This window comes from Triturus cristatus, chromosome 5_2 (genome assembly GCF_964204655.1).
Source record: "Triturus cristatus chromosome 5_2, aTriCri1.1, whole genome shotgun sequence".
Classification (NCBI taxonomy): Eukaryota; Metazoa; Chordata; class Amphibia; order Caudata; family Salamandridae; genus Triturus; species Triturus cristatus.
In genome coordinates, this window is record NC_140588.1 from 641,725,357 (window position 1) to 641,750,116 (window position 24,760).

The following is a 24,760-nucleotide window of genomic DNA, read 5'->3' on the forward strand; positions in this document are numbered from 1 at the left end:
TAGGAAATGTCATAATGTTTCTTTACATAAAAAACCTTAGAATGCCACTGAAAAAAACAAAGGTTAAAGGGATGTTATAGTTAGATGACCATGTCACACAAAAAATAGAGCCTCTTTACTATGTCGGGTGAAAGTCAATCCGACAGCTCGTCAGTGGTCCCCCTACATCCTCTGCCCCCCTATATCTGAGGCATGTGTCCAACTGCCGTATTAGGATTCAGGCGGTCCAACCAATGCCTGTGGGGGGAACCCACTCCACCCTAAGAGGCTCAAGGAGCCCATCGAGGTGGCAGGCGGATTGTAATCCGAAAAATGGAGGTGGTGCCTGCTTAGGCACCGCTGTGGGGATTACGATACACCATTCCGAAACTCTTTTCATGCCAGTTCTTCCGCCATAAAATGGCTGGCAGAATGGATCAGCAGGACAAACTTTAATAGAAAAATACACTTTCCGACCGCTCTAATAATGGATGCGGGACCCCCATCTTCTTGTCAGACTGTCTAAGATGCCGGTCAGATGCTCGTCCTAGTTATACGATCCTCATGTAACTAAAACTCTCAAGTAGCTATAACTTGCACTCCTCCATGCACTGCTAATTACCTCTAATATTACATCACTCATCACTGATGAAATCACTGCCACTTTTGAAAATGCCTCATTGATAACAACACTGTGCATGCCGGGAACGTGATTTGTTGTTAATGTTTTTTGAGGGGGTGACTATTTTAGCGTGTTAGATGTATAATTTACACATTAATATGTTTCACATTTTTAAATCTTTTTGGGAATTTCATAATATTAAAATTGTGCTCATATTAATTTCAGCTCAGATTTTTGGGTTTTGAGCTCTATAGGAGTTTGGGCAGATAGCGTGTGACATTTTAATTATACATACATTTAAATATTTTGCTTTTATAATTTTAATTTAAAAATATATATATTTTTTTAGTTGTGTATGATGTTTTTTGAGGGTTTTGGGTTTGATAGGACTTTGGGTGGATTGTTTATTATATTTACAATAGTATTCATTATTTGCTTACTTTACTTTCGTAAATGTAACTTAATTTAATTTTGTATTACTTTTTGTTTGTTATTCATGTTATTTTTTCTGTGGGTTGTCGGTTTTCAGAGATGGATTTTCAGTAGTGCACTAAAGGCCATTATTAATAACTTTAAATTGTATTTATCATGATCAAAATCTTAATTTCTTAATTGTTGCTCTGTTTTTTTTGTTTAATAGTGGTTGATTGATTGGTTTTGCATTTTAATAATTATTATTTTTTAGGGCACTGGGAGACATTGCATGGTGTTGCTGATTAGTTTTTAGGGTGTAGGGATGGTTTTGCACCAGGTTACTGATTAATTTTCATAACACCAGTGTGGGTATTCAATGGGGCTACTAATTAGTTTTCAGGGAGCAAGAATGGATTTTGCACTCAGTCACAAATTCAGTTCTACCACAGCAAAGTGTGTATTGCATGAGGTTACAAATTAGTTTTAGGGCACAGGGATGGGCATTGTTCTGGTTTATAGATTTGTTTTTAGGGCTCAGGGATGGGTGGTGCACCAGGTTACAGTTTTAGGGCATCGGTGTGGGTAGTGCACTGGGTAGCTAATTCGTTTTTGCACTAGGCTACTGATTAGTTTCTAGGGCGCAAAGATCTGTATTGCACTCTTTAAAAATGAGTTTTTGAAATGTGATAGTATGGTGTGTTTAGAGCTGAGAGCTTAGAGCTTAGAGCTGAGAGCTAGGTAGAGGGCATGGGTATGGAGTGTTTATGACTCAGGAATAGGTATTGTTTAAGGATTCAGCGGTGTCTGAGTGTTTTAGGGTTTATGGATTACAGAAGGTTTCTGATTACTTTTAGAGCGCTGGTCTTGGTAATGCACTGGGTCACTAATATTGTTTCAGGTGATAGTAATGGCTTTTTCACTTGAAATACTGCTTAGGACCTTATTTATATACTGGGGAGAGGAAACTCAGTTGTGATTGCAACCGTGTTCTCTTCCAACCACCATAGTGGTCCATCCGCCCAAATTAAATGCGGGTGAACCATAGGTTAATTCACAATGGAGACTACTCTGCCATGATTAAACCCCTTAGTCCGCAGGGCCATCGAAGGCAGACCTATGTAATGTTATGTTACTAAAACTTATATAGAGTGCGTATACCCATAAGTGCCTTGGCGCTTTCAGGATCATAAACATACTACGCTGAGGTATAGCTAATTTCTGAAAGTTCCACAGCTTGGTCGTACTGTGACTGAAACTCCTTCCACCGCAGCTCGCCTTTCTGATTCTAACGGTAGTAACCAAGCTGGCATTGGCAGATCGAAGAGATCTATTTGGAGAATACCAGCTAAATGTATTCGAAAGAAATGTTGGACCTTCTCTGTGTAGAGCCTTCTGAGCAATGCAGAGTGCTTAAATTTGACTCATTGTCATAATGGAAGCCACTGAAGATCCTCAATGCCTGTTGGTTTTAGCTGATATTTGGAAACATCCAGGATCAATCTGTTGGCAGCATTTTAAACCGCCTACAGCTTTCTAAGTAATCTTGCCTGAAGATCCATATATAGGCCATTACAATAGTCCAGCTTGGACAAGACTGGAGAGGACACAACAGTTTTTCGGGTGTTTCTAGGAATAAAGAGGAGAATTTTTCTCAGCGTTTTGATGGTGAAAAAAGAGGAGGACACAACCTTAGACACCTGGTTCTCAACGTTGCGTTTGTAATCCATGATGAAGGCAACGTTCTTTGCTTTTGTTACTGGGCTAGGAAGTGGGCTCAGGTTATCTGGCCACCAGGCAGGAGACCAATGTGGAAAGTGGTTACCAAACAGTACCACCTCTGTTTTGCTAGAATTTGTTTTCAGGCAGTGCTTGCTCATCCAGCTACTCAGGGCAATCATACATTCATTTAGTTTTAGAGAATGGTTAACATCCTTATCCACCGGAGAAATTACCAGCTGGTTTTTGTCAGCGTAGGATATTGGATTCAGGTTGAAACTTCTAATCAGCGGGGCGAGTTCATAGACATATATATTAAATAGCGTCGGGCTCAAGCGGAGTCCTAAGGTACCCCACAAAGCAGGGTAAATGGTGATGATTTAAACTGACCTAAATGTACTGTTTATGATCTCCCTGCTAAAAAGGATGTTAGTAGAGTGAGACCTTTCCTCTTATCCCTATAGCGTTCAAATGGTGGACCAATAGGCCATGGTTCACCGTATCGAACACTGCGGACAGGTCCAGCAAAATAAGAGCCGCTGACCCTCCACTGTCTCAGAGTCATGTGTATTTCTACCATAGATTTTATCAAAGCAGTCTCAGTGCTATGATTTGCTCTGAACCCAAACTGACTGTGGTCAAAGAGCTGATTTTCTGAAATAAAATTAGAGAGTTCTATATTGAGTCTTGATATGGAATGGTAGTTAGCAGGATCGTTAATGTCCAGATTTAGCTTTTTAATAAGGGTGAGGATACAGGCCTGTTTCCAAATGCTAGGAAATGATCCTTGCATAAGCATTGGGTTAAATAGTGATGACAAGTAGGGGGTGATGTACTGATTTACGAGTTGTAGATTCTTAGGGGGGCAAGGATCATTTGGGGATCTAGATTTAGAAGCAGGGAGAAGCATGGCTATTTGGGTTATGGATGTTGGAGTGAATTCTAGAAGCAACGTCTCATTGGTTGTTTCCTGATCTTTATGATTGGTATTAACCTTAGTTTTGTCAAAAAGGTCAAACATTTTATCAACTTTATTTTTAAATGCCAAGCAAGTTACAAAAATCTTGGACTAGTAGAATTTTTCTTGTAACTGTGGTAAGTTTGTTTATGACCTGAAACAGTTTATTACTCGAATTGCCAGCATTTTCATTTTATTGCGTGTAATACAGACTTTTTTCATTGATGAGCTTCTTTTTGTAGTCAGAAAAAAAATCTTTGTAGTGGTGTTTTTCGAGTTCATCATAGTTGTTGTGCCATTTCCTCTCTGGCCCCCTGCATGCTTGTTTTCCCAATCTTAAGGCCTCAGAAAACCAAGGAGCCAATGGTGTCCCTCTGTATTTATTCACCAAAATGGTGGGGGCTAGCTTTGCAAAATTAGATTCAAGCCATGTGGCGTAGTTTGTGGCAGAGGAATCGGCTTCCATTTCAAGGTCAGGTTGGCTTTCTGTCAGCGGAGTTGCTAATGCTATGGGATCAATTTTATGCCAAGGTCTACTGAGTATCTTAGTGTCTGGTATGATAGAAGTTTTAGATGGGGATAGCTTATAGCTGAATAATACTCCGTGATTATCCGACAACACTAGGGGAAGTGTAGAAGGATTGGAGATGGCAGGATTGTTAGTAAAAAGGTCATCCAGGGTATGACCTGCTAGATGTGTAGGGTCTTGCATCAGTTGTTTAAGTCTTTGTTCAGATGTCATTTCAAGAAGGTCTGATGTGTCTTTATTTGTCGTTGATTCTAGATGAAAGTTCATATCTCCTAAAATGGTGAAATAGTTGGATTGGAGTCCTAGTTCTAACAGTGAATGAAAGCTAGTCAGAAATTTGTTTTTAGGACAGTGTGGACGATAGATTAGTATTCCTCTAAACGTCTCTTGCTTAAGAAGTGTACCTTTAAAAAGAAAGGCCTCACATTCTGGGGAGGGAAACTCTAAGCAATGCGTACTAAACTCACACTGGTAGATTAAAGCAAGACCTCTGCCTCTTTTTAGAGGTCTGTCAAGTCTAAAGGTTTGAATTCCTTGAGGTACTGTTATATTGAAGTTGGGATCGGCCGCATCTCCTCCACAGGTTTCATTTACAAAGAGTACATCTAATTTATTATCTTGAATAAAGCCTACTATTTTGTATTTGTGTTTCACTAATGATCTTGCATTAAAGAGGGCACATTGAAGCTCGCCGCGAGTCATAGAGGACTCAGAGGTACTTGTGGTGTCATCTTTCATCTTGAGTAGGACCATAGGGATTATTATTTTACAGTATGCACATTCAGTGTTTTCTAGCTTTGCTATATCATAGATATGTAGTTTACTGCATATCTCGTGTACAGGGGGACATAGAGCACGCAGAGACTCACTGGTGTATTGGCATTGGGTCTTCTCTCTTGAGAAAGGACCAGAATCACTGGCCCTGGGCCAGGTCCAGGCGCGGATGGGCAGAGATGGGCTTGCCTTTGGCACGCCTTCGGCACGCGTCCGCTGCGCGTCCATTCCAGCATCCACCTAAATAGGTGCTGCTGGGAACTGGAGCGCTGACCCTGCCGGAAGCGTGTAACTGGAAGTGAGTCAAGCAAGACTTCCCTCCGCAAACAATTGGCGTGAAGCCAGGGTGGACTGGGGAAGTGAAAAAGGTAAGGGCAGATTTAAAAACTGAGCAAAAGTGCAAGTAATCAGGTTAAAAAGGCTTCAGTCATACAAGGTTTAAAACATGTGAGGTTAAAAAATGCGAGCAGTATGAGGAGCGAGTAATCTTACTGTGGCAGGAAGTCTTATTGAATTAGCGATAGAACAGCGGTAAATCTAATCCTCTACGCGTCCATTCTAGCATCCACCTACATAGGTGCTGCTGGGAACTGGAGTGCTGACCCTGCCGAAACCTATAATTCCACCCACCTAATTTAGATTAGTAAGTTACAGGTCAGGTCTCACTGCCAATCACTGCCAGGAAAATGCTGGCTGCAAAGATCAGTGAAAACTACAAAATGCTCCCCTTGACATGGGAGTCCACTCTCTTTTGTTAAAGGTTTGGTGCAGGGCTACGCCATGTTGATCGAGCCCTTCACTAAACTGCAAACAGCATTGACTGGAACTGCTGTGACAGCGGTTCCTGTCAGTGCTTTAGAAATGACCACCATCTCCATCAGAACGATGAAGTAACAAAGGGGCATATTTACAACGAGGCGATAAAAAATGATCGCTGCTTTAGCGGCCGTTTTTGGCCGAAAAGCGGCGATAATTTTATCGCTATATTAGCAAGGTCACGCTAACGCGTGAAACCTTGCTTTAGCGTCGGGATTTCTAACGCCCAGCTTTGCATCTCTAATGAGATGCAAAGAGGGCGTTCCTGACCTGACATGACAGGAGAAATGTCGCTAAGCGACATTTCTCCTAACATCAAGCCCCACGCTATGAAGCATAGCGTCAGGAAAAGTAGCAATAACACCTGTTATCGCTACTTTCCTAACACCTGCTTCAGGACTGACTTCGCCATGATATCCTATGGAAGGTGGATATCATGGCTAAGTTTGTGAGTCCTAATCAACTAGCTAACGTGAGATTATCGCTGGGTTTCCAGCGATAATCTCACGTTAGCCAGTTAGGGCTAGGATTTTTATCGCCGATGGGATAAGCGTTGCTAATAGCACGCCATCTCAGCGATAAATATCGGCGCTAGCCGGCGATAATTATCCGAGCGCTAAGTGCGCTCAGCGATAATTATCGCCGGTTGTTGTTGATATGCCCCTTAATCCGTCACCCTGACGGAGGAACAAGTCACCCACCTGTCTATATGTTATTCCCACCTCCTGCACCTCCTGTCTTTTTGTTCCCTCCACCCTCATGCCTCCCTTTCCAACCACTTGTGTATTCCACTTTCGTCATTTGCCCCTGAGAGCACCCTGCAGTAAACCTCCCAAAGGGATCCTGGTCACTAATATGTCCCCATGGACCAACTTATTCTTGTTTTGCATGATTTTCTTCTCTCTATTGATAATCTAAACTATGTTGCCTGGATGGAGAACATGAATAAGAATGTGTTGTTCTCAGCAAAAATGAGCACAAGTTAATTTTCTCTGTAGAGGCTGTAGCACATTGTTGTGCTTTATCCATTTAAATTCGGATTTAAACACCGTGTAAGTGAGCTGCCTATTTCTGGCCTCACTGCAAATAAAGTATCACCTGGCAGGACAGTCCCTCAAAAAGTAGCTGCAATGTAATGAGAGCGGTATACTGAGTGCTGGGAGCGTGGTTTTACCCCAGGAAAGGAAGGGAGTGTGGGGCTTCTGGTCAGGTACGGTTGCAGCAGGTGGTAGAGCAGTGGCTTTTTAAAACTAAGCGTATATACCACAACATGTTGTTTCTTCAAAGAATAGTGTTACGAGGTGTTTGCTGAAAGGAAGAGAAGGTGCCTGGTAGACAGTGAATAGAATATTTTTCCTCAACCTCAAGTGCAACCAAAGTGCAGGTGTTTGTTGCTTCCTTTCAGGCCTTCATCGCGTTCTGTCTGGTGATTTTGCTAATGCTAGTGTGACGAAGTGCTCAGGTCCTTTGCTTTATCTTATATGTGTTTTGATTGGACAAAGGGGAGGTATAGTGAAAAATGATGTATAGATATCAACAGGCTGCTTCTGTTGAGAGCTTTCTATGTTGTTTTGATACTTACGCTAATGCTATTATTTTATCTTTCAGATCTGAACTCTATGGGCCTCATGTAGGTAGCCAAATACCGGTCGGTAACGGCCGATTTTCGGTAAATATGCCGTTACCGACCGGTATTCAGACAAGTGAGATGTAGGAGTCCAAAAACGACTTTTCGGTAAATATGAGGCGGTAAATACCGAATCATATTTACCGAATCCTAAAATACCGAATCAGATTTACCGAATACATACTTAACGAATCGGTAAATATGAAGTGGTAAATATGAAGTGGTAAAAATTAAAATGACATGTAGGAGCACTCGGTAATTAAGAAATCCAAGAAAATCGGTAAATAAGAGTCGGTAATTAACACGGATTGAAAGCAGGTGGTAACCATCAACAGTGCATATAAGCAATCCCAAAATGCAACAGCGTGGACAACATGGCCGCTATGTATGTCATTGCAAGGCGCCTACGTCTACAGGCAGCAGGACTGAGGGTTTGGCGACGGGAAGAACGCATCTACAGACAGCGCATCACACTATTCCAGCTGACTGATGCAGAGATACATGAGAGGTACAGGCTACACCCCGAAACCATCATGGACTTAATCAGGGACCTTCACCCACTCCTGGACCAGCCAATAAGAAGGGCGCACGCCATACCCGATACCCCCACATGTGCAGGTGCTCTGCAGCCTACATCTGCTGGCATCCGGCAGTTATCAGGTGGTGATAGCTGCGGTGGGTGGTGTATCCCAGAGTTGCCTGTCACGTTTCTTCAGGAAGTTCCTGGATGCCATGATGCAGAGAATGCACCACTACATCAGCTTCCCCAACACACAGGCTGCACTGCAGAAAACAAAAACAGACTGTTATCACATGGCACAGTTCCCCCATGTCATCGGCTGTATTGATGGTACACACATCCCAATCTGTCCACCAGCTGACACAGAGCACATCTACAGGAACAGGAAGTCCACCCACTCCATCAATGTGCATACCGATTTGAATGATTTTGTTAAGGGTCCTGTGGGTGGCAGAACCAAAAGGTGGGCGTATGCTATTTACAACGAAGTCTGGAAGTTGTCGCAGATTGAGGCGGCTTCCAGATTGAGAGCTATTGATCAAGCAAACATGGAGAAGGTTTTAGCCGTTATAGATAATAGCATTAGCACTCTCTCTTCTAGGATTTATACATTAGACAATATTGTTTCTTCGGTTGTTGATATTGTGCATGATGATATGTCTGTGTTATATCATGGTCAAAACCAGTTGCGTTCTGTTATGCAGTTTGCATGGACGTTGCAGACGTTAAAGGCAGGGAGGGTCCCTTGGGACTATCTGAACACTACATCGTTATTCCTTCCCTACAACCTTACTGACAAGCAGCGATTTATGTCCATGAAGGATGCTACATATTCATTGTTACAGATTGAAAAGTTAGAACCGTTGCCTTTCCCTGTAGCGGAGATCAATTCAGCTACGTGGTCAGTACACGGATTGATAACTCTCCCTTTCGCGCTTTTTAAGTTTACGTCTTGTATGAAACATTATGCTTTGGGTAGGTATGAACCGCTGGGCACCGCTTTCATACATGAGGTTTGGTCCCTCCCCTTTACGTATAGATGTACTAGGGACGGAACTGAGGTTTATTTGAAAGGCGAGGAATGTACCACAACACCAGACCATTCCTTGGTATGTAGGCACATTCAATTACACGGCGCATGCAATGTACAAGCCTCGATTTTGGCGTGCGTCCTACGAGGTATCCCAGTGCCTGTGATTACACCTTCTTTCACGCTGCTTGCAAACGGTAGTTATTTAATTTTGAATAATGAAGCTTGCTGCGGGATGTTAGTGGGAATCCCGTACATAGTAACTGTCTCGCAGAAAGTTGTCTGCTGCAATAATGTTCTTTTTCCACCCCCGCATGGGCGGCTGGATGTTTCCATCTGGCCTTCGATTCCAACCTTGAAAGCAGAGTTCAACAAGTTGAGCAGAATAAGAGCGCTATTGTCCCACAAAGAGGTGCCTTTGACTTCCTCTCGTGAAACATTTGTCCTTCACGTTGCTAATACGCGCACTGAGGTACAGGCGCTTCTGAATACTGACCTCCCCCTGCATTTCGGCTCTTTGATCCAAACTATTTTCAATGCCTCGTCCACGACCGGCCTGGCTCATTTTTTTAAACTTGTGGGCTCGGGTCTCGTGACCTCTTTCAAAACTATCTTTGGTGTGATTCCGGCATTTTTTCATTCGCTTTTCTCGAGCATCTTTGGAGGTGTCCCGCTGCTTCTGGCGCTAGTGGCAGGTGTGCTGCTTTTCCTTTTTATACTCCGGAATGGCTGCTCCTTCTGTGCCACACGAGCACCTGTCCCGTCTGCATCTTCTTCGTGATAGGATGCTTGACTTTTATGGTACTTTGCCATTGGCGACTTTGAGCCTGGCTTATGGATTATCCTTCAGGTATTCCTACTTCACCTGCGTACAACCTGTATTTCACTGCCTGGATTGTCCCTTTGAATGGCCTCTGGATTTGTGCTTGACCAACATGGTGTCTCCGGTGCCGGATTTCGATCGACTGATGAGGCCCTTAGTGTCTCACGAGTTGGCCTGTTCTGGTGTCCGGATTATGGCCTGTGGTGCGGCTCATGGTATCCTGGGTAATTGGGACATCTCTGCGGCCGCCTACGACTTCTTGGCTATGAGCTATTTGGAGGAACATTCCGGGTGCCCTCTGATTGTGCTAGAGGCTCCGATGGTTGGAGAACACGTATGTTCCTTTTCTTTACTTAATTGGATGGCTGAGACTTTTAGTGGCCCTGCAAACGATTTTTTGTTGGAAGCAGTGGCCACATATGCTGCCTATACATTCATGGATTAACTGGACTGTCGTCCATTGCGCCTGTGCTACTGGACAGCACCCTGGCGCAACATTTATTTCTTTTATTTCTCTTTTTTCTCTTCCTGATGGTCGTTTTGAGTTTTTTCATATACTTGCATTTTGTTTTGGAATTCTATGCTGCTATTTTTTGTAGTTTCGGACTTTGGCGCAGCATTGGTTACGCCTTGTTCTGCTCTGACGAAACTGAACTCTGCGTTCTCTCTTTTCTTGCCTATTAAATAGTGCTTCGATCAAGGGGGCGTGTAGTGGGTTCTCCCTGAATACGTACATACATTGTTAAGTTCGCATAACCACGTTAAATGTTAGAAAGCCATCTTTTTGTCTTTGCACACGACACTGCGTTTACATGTTATTTCTTAAATAAACTGCTGACTCGAGACTTGCTTCACACGTGAGCAATCTGTTGTTACCATCCCAAGCTCTGCGCAGCGACCTTGGTCTGTACATGGTTTGACAAACAGTCTGGAATATTACACAATGCATGTTTTCCACTCTAGGTTGATCGACCCACTATTTAGCCATAACACACGCGCAGCTGCAAATACCTGAAAGTTGGTGCTTTTAATATCACAGACATCATGTTTATTATTCAGACCGAAGACGAGCCTTCCTGCGAGAAGACTCCTGATGCTCCTGTGATGTGATTTCACTAAGCTGATCTTTGAGGTATGGGGTCCCCTATTCAAGCCTAAGAGACCTTCTATTAGCATAATAATAATATTAGCTTCTTAGTAAAGGGAAGGTGGTAGTATCCTCGGTATTTTCCGATTCGGTAAATACCACCTCGGTATTTACCGATTCGGTACATACCACCTCGGTATTTACCGATTCGGTAAATACCACCTCGGTATTTACCGATTCGGTGAATTCCGATTCGTGATTACCGAATGTTACCGAATCGGTAACTGTTACCGAATTTTTACCTACATATAACTTACCGATTCTAATTTACCGATTCGGTACGGCTCGGTATTTAAGAAACGGTAAAATTTATTTACCTACATGAGGCCCTATATGTTTTTATTATCAATGAGCATTCAGAGATCCCAAGATATGCTGCATTGTTACTGACAATATAATGTTCTGAAATGATTCTGAGCTCTTTTTTGAGATTGTGTCAGGGTTTTCCATACCATAGTCAACAATCCACATTATTAACACAATTTATTCTGCTGACTTTACATAAGATGCTTGTGTTCTCATTGATAATGCAACAGAATGAAAATTAGGGCCCAGACCTATCATAGGATTGCGTTGCCTTTGGGTTCTGCATTCTGTAGCACACTTAGAAATAAGAAAACACCTCTAAGGATTGTTTTTGTGCAGGGATATGTCCCTTCCTGGAAAAACACAATCCTGGCTGCACTGCAGGCACCCTTGCACTATGAAGCAAGGATGCCTGTGTTGGCACTAGGCTGCACTGAATGCGCCAGTAGAGAAAGAGAGCTGGAATGCACCATACGTTAGTAAATATGGTGCATTCCTGTTCTCAGCGTTGGACACAGTGGAGAACGTTGTCTTTGTGTGTAGATAAATCTGGCCCCATGTCTTCATTGAAGGTGTTACATTTGGAATTCATACAGATACAGAGTGATATCTAGGTCTGTTGAGCTTTTTTCTTATAACATGCGTTTTAATTGTAAATATTCATAATTGTCATTTAGGGTACCCACTCCCTTAGGCCCCTTTTCTCCTTTTTTTGGGGCAGCACAAATAGATCACACCTATGCTGCTAAGTCTTCTCTAGTCCTTCTACTCTTCTCCATCTGCGTTCCAGACCTGAGGATGAATTGAGCCTAGTTCATTTTTCTGGTGCATGGACGGGTGCTGCAGGTGTGGGCCCTCCACCCACTCAGACACAGGCATCTCTCCCTGGCCTCTGGCCTCCCAAACAGCAGTAGGAAGAGCGCTTTAGGGCTCCTGCAGCTAGCATCCTTTGTTGTTTTGGGTCCAGGGTATGGGGTCTGGGGACCTGCTGTTAATGTGTCAACCCCTGGGGATATGGGGTCCCTGAGGGCAATAAGGATTCAGGTCAGGCTCAATGCATGCACACACCCCAAGACACTTTAATAATCAATTGTGCACTGACTCCTGAGTCCTGGCCAACCCCAGGGATAATTATACGCAAGTACATCAGAGCACCATGCACTCATTTTCTGGTTTAACGGTCAAATTGTTAAAGTGATATATCTCTGGCCCCATACGAACAATTGTCTTCATCTTGGGTATGTTTTGCACCTAATGGCCACACCTAAAATCCAGCATTTCATCAGGGTTACTGGACTCTAAAGCAATGCTTTATGTGTGGGGATGTTCCTCTCCTGGTGGTGCTGCATCTTGTGCAGCACCTCCTCAACCAGCCACAGAATACCTTCCTGCCCCACTCCCAAGGCCTGTGGGGGCCGTAGAGTCTAGGTCTTTTTCTCCAACTGGCCTTCAGAGGCATAAAGAGACCTTTGACACTGTCCCTGGAGAGACTGATCTTTGTCTTGGGGGTCAGCTGGAGTTGTACGACGAGATTCACAAAGGTATACTTACACTTTTGGACTACTTTTTAAATGCAGATTTCTTTTCATGTATGGAATTCTCTGCCCAGACTGCAAAGTTTCCACCAGAGCTGTAAACTTACTATTAAGTAGTGAATAACAAAAAGGTAGTAATTGCACAAAATTGTAAGTTTCTCATTTGTCAATCAGGACAAAAGTTCTTAGTTCTCCCTTGCAGGGCATCAGGTGTCTTCTACTTCCAGCTGGACATTCTTCCACTCTCATCTCTTCCTAGGAATATTCTCCGCTGTCTCTCATTTGTGCAGTCATTTTAATTGAGGGTAGAAAGGTTTGAGGGCCAGGCAACCCTGGCCAATCCTATGATGCCACATTATCCCTCCACACCAGTCCCAAACCCATGCTTAGCATTCTGTGACAAAATAGTAACTGCATACTTTCTTTAGAAAGAGCTCCCTGTTGACCTTACCTCCACCCCTTGCTGCTATCTCTGCCTGATCCTGTCCCACCAGAACTTCAAAGGTGAGCCCCTCCTCTGTTGGTTCCAGAGTTCTGGGCTCCTTCCTTTGTTCTAAGGGGTCTGGGCTTTATCAGCCCAGGTGCAGTTTGACACACTGAATTCCTCACCACCCCTTCCTTGGCCAGGAACTGAGTCAATCACTGTTGATTGCTGCTTTTGTGTGGGGAGACCTTTGTTCCCTCTGCTGGCAATAACTTGGCCCTGTAGGTGGGACAACGACCGGGAATCTAATTATGAGCTGAGTCAGAGAAATATGACGAATTCTGTCCCATAAGATGTGGATGTGTGTTATTGGAAATGTCAAATACAATTTTGTACCTTGCAAGACCCTGTATGCCTAAGTGGAGCCAAACTTTACTTTAAGGCAGATTCCACCTATGTGTAAGCACTTCATACATACTCTATGAATGCCAACTCATATTACAAGGCCTACACTAGCTGAACAACAATCTTTGCAGAGACCCTTCTGTGTCAGGTTACCTGTGCGCAAATGAACATGTCTTCACATGTAACCATCCCAGTGCTTCTTACCCTGGCTGTGTAGCAGTGGTCTTATCTTAAAAGGTGGACACCTGCAGTAAACATGTTATGTCCAATTACTGAGACTTTACAGTGAGTGAGTCTCAGGTAGTAAAACTTACTCTCTGTGAAAATACAAAGTAAACAGTGCAGTCAATGCAAAATATCTTAGTTTACTAAATGGAGGGAACCCATTTGCTGCATATGGCACTGCCAGCTAAAACTAGTGGAAGAAGCTATACATTACTCATGGGTACTTTTGCCTAGTCAGCAGTAAGAGGCTACGGGTTCTCACCAGACACATCATTCACCAGTTGTCCCCCACTAACGATATACTACCCTGGACTTCATATGGCAAGTGCACCCACCTCACTCAACCATTAGACTCCTCTCCCAAAAGGCAACCTAGACTGCACCAAAAGTCCTCCTGGTTCTATATTGTATGCATGCAGGCCATTAGGTGTCTTCATAGCATGAGCAGGTCTAGGTCCACCCTTGCTGTGGGTCAGGAAACACTGACCCAATTCATTCTTCTTTGGAAGTATTCAGGTCTAGAACCTGTCCCACGTTCACTGGCTGTTATCCATCCAAAGAATAGACAACTTAGTACCCTCACTCATCTTGGTCACTACACTGTACAGATGGAGACACAGGCTGCTCACAGGTCCTCTGGCCCTCACCAACGGGACTTATACTGGGGTCAATAGCTGTCACAAGCCTGTATGGATGACTGACTTTCCTATGGATAGAACAGCCCCCTAAAATAAAATAGTTCCTTGACAGAGAATCACTCCTGGGTGGTCCCACCAACAGGAACTACTGGAGAAACGCTGGCTCACCATCACTCCCAGAGAAAAGGGTCCATTTCCCCCACCAGTGGCCTCTGAAGCCTCACCATGTTAAATGGAAGTGCCGCTGGGAGCAGTGTAGGTGACGTCTTACCAAGGTTCACCACAGGCCACTTCCTGGCCTCCTAGCGGTCAAGCAGGAGAGCATGCAGAAACACATGAGATCCCTATTACAAATGTAACAGGTCATTTGTAGGTACACTCTGCCACTTTCCACCTCATTCAGCTGTGGAACTGCCTCACCTGTTGGATCCATGCATAACAAACCAGGACTTCTGAAGGGTTTCAGGCACTTGCCCTCCAAGGCTGGTACACCTGAAGTGCACCAGTGAAAGGTTTGCTAAGGCATCCTGTCCTTCTGACATTTCATAGTGGGAATCCCTAACAGAAGTGTTATGTTACTCACTCAGACTAATACTCAGAGTCCACTCCATATGGAGTGGGCACCACATGGTCTCAGGCTTGAGCTACTGCAGGCTCCCTTCCTGTTTCCTGTGCCACCTCATCATGGGCATCCACCCAAAACTGGTACACTTTAAACACACCCAGCAGAAGTCTGCAATGCAAAGTCCTTTACAGAATGCCATTTGGACAGCTCAAAGTGACAGTCCCAGACAAATGTGTCTAGCATCAACCAATGGTCATGCACCACCAGGGCAGTGGGTGGTGCCACTGTCTTTGCACTGGTCTTCTGCATCACCTAGCCGATGGACACACTCACCAGTCAAACCAATGCCTGATAAGACAGGTCTTCTCAAGGTGCCTCAGGGCTGCACCCGCAGACAGTTGTCTGTTATGGCAGAGCATCTGACAGTGCATCTGCAGCCTGTAATTCCAACAGCTCAGAGGGACAATCCCCAACAGACATTGCTTCATCCCCCATAGACTGATGCTCAGGGTCCTCTCCCTCAGGAGCGGCTCCACCCAGCCACCTGGTTGGGTCATGGTGGACTCATCCACCTCTGGGTTTAAGGGCTGAGGTATTAATAGTGCACACCATTACCAGACTCTTGTAATCTCAAAACATTGGTCTCCTGGGGATGCCCTCTATACTAGTAATGTTTCTGATCCCGCAAACAGTCTCCTCCCAGAGTTTGACTCGGCAACCGCACTTATTCTCAGGCTGTAGTCAAGCTCTCTTTGTGATGTTTGGTGAGAAGGTGTTGAACCATCCTTTTCAGCTAATCAATCACTTATTGGGCTCTGCCACCATGCATGGCTGAGTGAAGAGAACGTTCACCTTATTGGTGAGGCCTGCCACAGTCTGCTTCATATCTTTCAACGTACTTACACCATAATACCATTAAATGTCCCATGACGAGTGCCTCCCATTTAACGACCTCTTAAGGTTGGACCTGCAGCTCTTTACTTGAAAATATTTGTTTGCTGAAACCATCACTAGACAGGTTGTGTGGTTGGAAAGATTTTTCTACTGATCTTGCTAGACCGGTGTAACACATTATACCTGTTTCCAGCGGTCCTGAAAAAATTGGTAATAGTGTTCATTATATCACTTGAGCATATACACATGCAATGGGTATTACACAAATTTCTGAATAAAAACATGAACTGAAACATTTAAATAAATAGCCATGAATTGACTTTTAAATAATTATTTGTACTTTTGCTCTATTCTAATGAATCAAAACGTATATATAATGAATACTATTTTATTTTAATAGTAGGATATGATGTTTTCTTCTCCATGCTACTTTAGTGTAGGTCTCTGAATTTCCTTTTTTAGAACATTTATCATTTTCATATCATAATTCTTTCACAGTTCTGTGCAATCATAGACGTTTTGAGTCATATTATTCAAACCACCTCATCTTCTTGCCTCAATCAGACTTTTACAGATTTGTGCTCTCTGCCTTCAGAGCACCGGCATCTCACCTTTCTTACATCCAATATAATTTCTCTGCTACATTCCATTGTAAAGTTCAAAATCTAGAAGCACATATTTATAACAGCATCCTTTTTTCACCAAGCTCACAGTTCTCCTATTTTATAAGTAATGCAGTGTTATCTTGGTTGATGGCTTTCTGATAGCAACTTCTGAATCCAATGAAAGTGATAAACTTTGGGTATTTTTGGGACTCTGGGGAATGGGAACAGGTAGTAAACGCCAGAGAAAGTTAAAGTTATATATATTTGAATTTAATAGTAAAATAGTAATCTATAGTGTCATTTCGGGTGGTGAGCTTTGTTAATTAAATATAATTAATTTATATATTGTTTAAATTAATATTAATAATGTATTTAATTTTTAAGTATGTACATTGTGCAAATACGATTTTTCAAGATATATTTTAGGTGTGGGCTGCTGAGTTTTAGGGGTATAGGGTATGAAGTTAATGAAATAATAATTGAATAATTATTAATTATTGATACATTCTTAATTAATAATGTATTAAATATGTAAATTGTGTAATTATTATAATTGTTTAATTTACATTTTACGTGCGGGTCTTTGAGTTTGTAGGGCTAAAGGGTAGAACTTATAATAATTTTGAAAATTATAAATTATTTATTTATTATTATGTAATTTGTGAAATTATTATAATGTTTTAATTTAGATATATGGGAAATGTGCATTGTTAGATATGTGGGATCATAGTGTGGGAATTAAATAAAATTAATTGTTAAAACAATATATTTTCCTTACATTAGTTATTTAAAAAATGTATATTTATTTTAATTGTTTAATTGTGTCCTAATGTAAACATTTAATTTTACGTTAATAGTTTTTTTTTTTTTTTAATTAATACTTAAAATAATGTATGTGTTTGAAGTGAAGTACTTTTCCCTACTGTTGCACAGAATGGAGTGGGAATAGTAGGTTTCACCCCTCTTGAATCCAAAGCTTTCCTACTGTTGCACCGAAAGGAGTGGGAATAGTACGTTTTTTAAATTCCTTAGTGCAACACTTTCCCCACTGTTGCAACAACTGGAGTGGGAATAATGAATTTTACCACTCCTGAGTCCAATGCTTTTCCTACTGCTGCACAGATTGAAGCTGGAATATTACATTGTATTCCTCCTGAGGCTGTGGTTATTTCGGAGACCTATGTGTGGTTGTAGATGGACTCTTCTCAAGGAAACTGATTGACGGCTCATACCCCACAGCACCGCACTCGTGCCTGCCATCGCCATGCTCGCAACATCAACATATTGACCCGGTTGAGAATCTGGGCTGAAATTTGATTATAGCAGTACTGGAGCTATGCTAAACTACTATAGGGAAAAAATCAGTACGTATATTTCCTATCCGGGCGCATTGTGGCCTGCAGTGCCTGGGGAACGACTGAAGCACATTGATTGGAAATTTAACAAGTAAGTGCTCACACCACCTTTATTGTTGGAGCAAACTGACAAACCTGCGCTCCTCAAGTTACCCCTCCACAGACTGCCACCACGCCCAAACTCCCTGTGGAGTTGGGGGGCCAGGGTATACAGCAGGCAGCAATTTAAGTGTTGGGGCCAGGAGGGTACAGGGAAAACAGCAATAAGCTAAAAGGCTCATAGAAGAAAGCAAACTTTAGTAGTCAACTTTGCGGTAAAAGAAACACGAAGGCTGGTGCAGGTGGTAGTAGCAGAAAAGCAGAGGGGTAGGTAAGTGATTAGAATAATATCCTATTGGAACCCAGGCTATCCTCATCCCCGCACCTCACGTCTTTTGGGGTAAACAGCCCCATAGAAGACAGGGAGGTGGCAGCCATGTAGTGGATGGAGCATGAGCAGAAGGAGTGGGATGTGGGGAGAACATCTTATAAGAAGAGGTAGGGACGGATATCAGAGGTTTACTCTCTACCCCCGTAGGCTCACTATCCACCCCAGGTTTAGATATAACAGAAACGCCAGCCCTATTGTTATTAGAGGTTATATTTTTAATGCAGAAAACCCTTCAGGCAATATTAGAAGTTATGACCAAAAATAATAGGCTTGAGAAAGTCACATAAAAACCAACTACATGGGATCACAAAAGAATTTAATAAAATCAAAAATTGCATCCCCACCTTAGTGCAGACAGTACCAGAGAAAAGAGATAAGGAGGTATCGACACTCGCCATCATCAGTGAGTCAGAACAGCCACAAAAAAACAAGTCCCCTACCTGCATAGATTTCAAAATGCCCAATGTTGGTGATATGGAGGGGCGATACCGGGAGTCAAAGGGCCATTTACCTCAGATTAGAAAAGTAGGTAAACAACACAAAAAGCTCAACAAGAAAGGAGTGGGAACAAGAGGTAGCAAGAAATGGCAGTGTGCTGCAAGAGGCATAGAGGTTGGGCCAAAGCTTGAAATGGGAAATAGAATGAGGGGAAATGGGACCATGTGAGGGGTTAGAGTCTCAAGTAGAGGGTTCACTCAGCCACTATCCAGACGTATGCAACTCGAAGGTCTGTGAGGCAGAGTGATAGGAGAATAATTGAAGTTGAAAGAGAGAAAGGAATTGTGAAGGGTGTTTAGCCTGCTATAAGCAAAATGTGTGAGGCCACCCTTGGACAGCATAGGAGGAGTAAAAGCTTAATAGCTCCCAAAAGCAAGATATGGGAAGAAGGATCCAAGGTAATTGATAAACTGAGGGTATATTTGGAACCCTGGGGACTGGGAACAGGTAGGAAAACATCAGTGAAAGTTAAATCATCTGAATCAATTAAAATTGTTGCAAGTATTGGCCAAATGTCCCAGTTTGGGTGTACTTACATCTGGGGATATAAAGCAGATAGGGTTTACAACAAATCTAAAAGGGAAAGAGGTGACAAAGGCCCTTTTTTCACAGATGGTGGTAAGGGCAGAGAAAGAACTAGGAAAGGAAGTTATAAGGTTGGTACAGATGGATGCGTTGGGAGTAGAGGGGAGGTATCCTAGGAACCATAAAGCCCTGACTTGCCTGCCATGCATGTCTATGGCAGGAACAAGTACAGTACAGCCCTGCTAGTGCCGCCAAAGAATTTACAATACTGAGTCGTTTTGAGCCCCTATTTGATTCAAGGTTAGGATGTGAGGACAAGAGCTGGGGGAGATGAGTGATTTAGACTAAGGGTAGGAGTCTTTGCACAGCCTACCAGTTTTATCTTGGAATACAGGGGCTTATAAGAAATTCCAAGCCCTTTATCATTTTAATGAGGCGCCAAGAAGTTCTGAAATCATGTGTGTACAGAAAACCTGGCTGTGCAAAGGGCCCAAGCCTGTAGTAAGATTTTTAATGCATTCTAAAAATGCTATAAGACTGGGCCCAGGTCAGCCTCCGAGGGGCTGATTACTATGGCTTCCACAAAAATAGCTAATAAAATGCTTATGTTGAAAGTTAAAAGCCAGTGGTTACTGGTCAGTCAGACAGAGCTTTACAGTGGGCCCTGAAGCAAAAGACAAATTGTTGTGGTTAATATCTATATCCCACCAGCAATTAAAGTAGGCTATTGAATCTAGCTGGGCTTGTTGAAGCAAAATTTGGAGTCAATCAGCTTAGCACAGTCGAATCAGTTAGTAATGGTTCTAGGGGATTTTAATCATAAATTAGACCAAGTTTCAGGTGACAAGATGTATAAGAATCTGCTAGCTGTTGCACTGGTGTCTTTGGCAGTTTTCCCAAGAGCAAGCTGGAGATGATTCCCTTGTAAAATTCGTAGGGTCCATAGGATTGTTTTGTATTAATGGATTTGTAGAAACTGACCGTCCTGCAAATCAGACCTACCGAGTAGGCAATCAGGGGTGCCCAATCAATTATCTTTGCATAAATGTTTGGCATTTTTTTGAGGTGGAATGATTTGAAGTGATGAATTTGGAAGGTAGCGATTACTGGGCGCTACAGGTAATAGACACTAGGGGGCCTATTAAGATGGCGGCCGGAAAACCACCCCGACCGCCATGGAAGCGGAAAACGACCGCCCGCCGGCACCGTGGCAAAAACCGGTGGGCAAATTAGGATCATCCGCCAAAAAACACCGACCGCAGCTGAAGGGGGCCAAGAAAAAACGCCCGTAGCGGGCGGAGATGGTCAAAATCTGTCCATGGCGGTTGGAGTCACAGCTGAAAAACACCAACCCACCGCAAGTATAGCGGAGACACCGCATGGGAAATTAGGATATCCCCGACAGCGGACGATCCGTAAAGAATATGGCGAACGAAGCAAAAAACCCACAATAAGGCCAAAAAGTGCACACAGGAAACTAGCCATACCCCCCAAATACACAAAACACACCCCAATGACACAACCACATGGCAAAAAGAAACATACAAATCCCAGGACAACACACCTGAGAGTAATACTCCAATTGGACACACCCACATAGCTGAGTATAAAACCAGCCCCTTCCCTGACCACAATCCTTTGCAATACTCCATGAGAGAAGGGACCCACAACCCCAGCTGACAGGAGAGGCAAAGGACACAACATCACTAGCCACACCACACACAGCACAACCACCACTTCCACACCTGCACAACTAACCCCCCTGCACAACACACACCATATACATCACAACCATAACCACCACTCACACTCCTGCACCCACAACCACTTTACACACCACACACCATGGCCACACAGAAAATGCCCAAATTCACAGAGAGTGAGTTGACAATCATGGTAGATGAGATAGTCAGAGTGGAACCACAGGTTTTGGTAGCCTGGTCCAACAGACACCATTAGCCACAAGGACACAAATGTGGGCAAGGATAGTCCAAAGGCTCAATGCAGTAGGGACCACCCCAATATCAATAAAGGAGATCATGAAGCGGTAGCATGATCTGAAGAGGGTGGTCAAGGAGAGGAGGAGCAAGAACCGTGAGCTGGCTCAGAGGACTGGCTGTGGCCCTCCCATTCCACAAAAACCATTCAGACCATGGGAGGAGAAGGTGCTTGCCATACTGCATCCAGAGAGTCTCACAGGAGTAGCCGGAGGAGTGGAGGCTGGTAAGTACAAACAAATGACTACCACCACTCTGCTATGTACAGTCCCGCACAACTACAAAACTACACCACCTAGGACAAATTACATCCGTCTGCACCACACACTCACAAAACATGTCTCACAGATCCAACATTCACCCACTCCCATTCAGCCCAAATGTAGCTACCAACATTACCATGAGGACATGTGTACAGGCTGACAGCACTACAACTCCCACCAGGCCCCCTTGTCCCACAGCATCAGCAAGATGGAGCCCTCCACCCACCACACCCAGGAGCAAGTGTCAGCCATTACATTACCCTTATCAAACTCACAGGTAGGTAGACATCTTCCCTCGGAGGGTGTATGGGGGTGGGTGCCCTGCACTACCACTCCCACCATGTCTGTACACAGGAGAAAAGGCGCTGGACATGTGGGTACCTTATTACCTATCAGGATTAATTTTCTTTACATTATATACATTTTATACACATACACCTATAGAATCCTGACCTTAACATCAAGGCACTCCACTACTTGATCGATGGACCAATTAGTTGGACTGGTTGATGGGGAATTAGAACCCAAGGTAAACCATGGAAATCTTCACCAGCTCAATGCAGACCCAACGCCATGAAAGAGTAGCCCGATGCCCACCCCCTTTGGCTGATGAGGGCATTTTACACCCTTTTTCCCTCTTACTTCATGCTAACATGCAACATATTTAAGGGTAGAGAAATGTTCTGATTGGACAGTCCGGGGTTATCTACAAATTTTCTAAAAGTTTCTCAGGGTAAACTGGTTCTCCATGAGACTTGGCATAGGAAGGCGCAAATTGTATAATATCCCTTTTCTTCCTAGGCGAAAGTTGCGAAAAGAAGAGAAGGCATTTTAGTACAGGTTCTGTATTGTCCCCTTCGCTGTTACTCACAGCCTAGTCAGTTGGCAGCCAAACACGTTCATCCTTGACAAGGAACACGGTGTCACAGATCTGAGGTTATTTGGAGATCTCCAGACCCATCCGATTCTGCGCAGAAGTCATCGCGCTCACATGGTGGCGTTCACGGGGGAGACTCCATCTTAAGTACTGCGGCCTAGTAGGCCTGAATGGCAACTTAAGCAAAAACAGACATAACAGTAATTAAAATATAGAAATGGAGATTCTAATGTTTAACCCCACACTAATCCCAATATATATTAGTATTTTCCTAGCTGTAGCAACATTTAAAGCGAATCTACTCATCATTTGGTAATCCTGGAAGCACAAACAATCACAAAAGCAACATGAATCATGCAATTTCTATTTCACCCCAATCTAAAGTTAGTTTGCATACCATAGTTAATTAATTAATTATTCTGCCATGCAAATAGAATTTTAGACCCACTTGTATCTCGTGTTTATCAAGGTGTACAATTTGGTTATTAATGTTCACTTCAAACCAATTAGTACAAGTTAGATTTAGAATGATTACGTAATTCATTTCATGCAAATTAGAGGAGGTATACAAAATTTTGTTTTACCTCCTCCATTAATCCCCCCTTTGGTGATGTTTAACATCACCACTAATCACTAAATTTTCTAAATTTCTCTACGGAAATGGTTTTATTCCGTCCCACTTGCATTTGTTAGGTTACATCATAGTGTTTCCCATATCGTTCTCTTTTGTTTTCTTGTACATGTTTTCTTGCAACTCTTCTAAGTCTATATCTTCTACCTCTCTTTCTCTTATTTCCTTTTGTTTTCTTTTCTTATTTTCTCTTTTATCTCATTTTGCATTTTTCTTCTTTTTATGCACACATATCCTAATCTTAATATTAACACTGAAATAATCACAAAAGTCACAGGTATCAGTATATTCCCCACAACTGAGCTACCTAGTTTTGTTATTAAATTCTTAATTGTGGAAAAACCCTTACCAAGTTTCTCCCATACATTTTCAACCTCCAGTGGAACAATTTCTTCATGCAAATCAGTTATATTCTTAATGTATTTCTTTAGGTTTTGACTTTCGTCAGGAATGTAAGTACAACAATGTTGCACTTTCAGCATTCCACAGACTCCTCCCTCTTTGGCCAATATAATATCAAGGGCAAGTCGATTTTGCATAATCATTGCTCTCATGGCAACCATTTCAGTATTCACCATTAAGAACCCTCCAGCTGTGCTTGTTGATAACCGATCCACAACTGTGGGCAATTTTCTAATTTTATGTGCATTCAGAGACATTCCAACTGCCGGTATCAGTGCTCCAAAAATATCACCTATAACTTCTGACCAACTTTCTCTCCATCTACGTGTTAGTTGTCTACCTATTTCACGCAAACAGTCATCTCCCCTTTCCACATAAAATATTTTTGGAAAGACCAGGCCTAGGTAACATGTTCCGTACCAGTGGTCCAGTAACCTATAATAAGCTCTGTTCCCACAGATGTAATATATTCCAGGGAATACCGGATCATTTCCTCCTTTAAATTCCCATCCTCCCATGATTTTATATAAGTCATGGCATTCACTTGCACCTACAAAATAATTATCATATACAGTATTGTCTCTACTAATGCACAACTTCCCTGTCTGGGGCCAATCTAAAGCCATTGCTGGATTTGTTTCTCCCTTTAAATGATTTTCTTTCCCAACATCCAAAAATGTATTTTCCATCTTTCCCCCAAACACATTCTTTTGCATTTTAACTCTCCTCTCTCCTACCATGTTCAGGAAATGTTCTCTTCTTTTCTTAAACTACAAGTAAGGTTATTTTTAAATGCTTCTTCTAAATTTAATTCTCTTGTTTCCAGAAAAAAATCACCTAGTATTCTACCAGGAATCACTTTGTTTAATTCAGGAACTACAGGAATCTGTGAGAAAATATTATCTACATCAGTGTAATAGTATTCTAATTTTCCTGTTTCATGAAACATACTAGCTAGGACACTTCAAGTTATCCCATATGTCAAAGGAAAGTGATGATAAGTAACACCTTCTGATACAGATGTAGGTAACTGCATGCAAACATAACAGTCCCTAACCTCTATGTTTTTCACATATTCATACAGTAATTTGGAAAAAACATTATTAGAAAAATTGTTTATGGACTTATCTTTGTGAAGTTATGTTCTATCTACCAGTTTTGTAACATGACTTTCATCAGCCTTTTCACAATTAGTTACGTTTACTGTATGTTCATCTATATTTTCAAATG